Source organism: Varanus komodoensis, unplaced genomic scaffold (genome assembly GCF_004798865.1).
Source record: "Varanus komodoensis strain SLA01 unplaced genomic scaffold, ASM479886v1 scaffold26, whole genome shotgun sequence".
NCBI classification, from domain to species: Eukaryota; Metazoa; Chordata; class Lepidosauria; order Squamata; family Varanidae; genus Varanus; species Varanus komodoensis.
Genome location: NW_025335684.1, coordinates 6,088,895 through 6,089,540, shown reverse-complemented (window position 1 = coordinate 6,089,540; position 646 = coordinate 6,088,895). Strand labels below are relative to the sequence as shown.

Sequence of the window (646 nt, the reverse complement as noted above, 5' to 3'; positions counted from 1 at the left end):
ACGAGGTGTCCTGGCATGATTTTGATGGTTGTTATGTGTTCAGAATGGGCAGAAAAGATGAGCTGGGCAGAAAAAGCTACTCCAGGGAGGCTTTTTGAAAATCGCCCCCTTTTCAGTGGAATTTTAGCCCTGTATTAGGGTTAGGGGTGTGCACCAGGGTAGGGTTAGGGTTAGAAAAACAAGGTGTCCTGCCATGAATTTGCTGGTTGGAATGTGTTCAGAATGGGCAGAAAAGATGAGCTGTGCAGAAAAAGCTACTCCAGGGAGGCTTTTTCCAAATCGCCCTCTTTTCAATGGAACTTTAGCCCTGTATTAGGGTTAGGGGTGTGTACCAGGGTAGGGTTAGGGTTAGAAAAACGAGGTGTCCTGGCATGATTTTGATGGTTGGCATGTGTTCAGAATGGGCAGAAAAGATGAGCTGGGCAGAAAAAGCTACTCCAGGGAGGCTTTTTGAAAATCGCCCCCTTTTCAGTGGAATTTTAGCCCTGTATTAGGGTTAGGGGTGTGCACCAGGGTAGGGTTAGGGTTAGAAAAACGAGGTGTCCTGGCATGATTTTGATGGTTGGAATGTGTTCAGAATGGACAGAAATGATGAGCTGTGCAGAAAAAGCTACTCCAGGGAGGCTTTTTCAAAATCGCCCTCTTT

The 646-nt window shown here is 46.4% G+C and overlaps 1 protein-coding gene across 4 annotated transcripts in view; it reads right to left on the bottom strand.

The window, feature by feature from the left end:
• ADAP1 (ArfGAP with dual PH domains 1) overlaps window positions 1-646 on the bottom strand; it is a 55,358-nt gene that overhangs the window by 14,928 nt on the left and 39,784 nt on the right. The gene's annotated exons all lie outside the window — the stretch shown is intronic.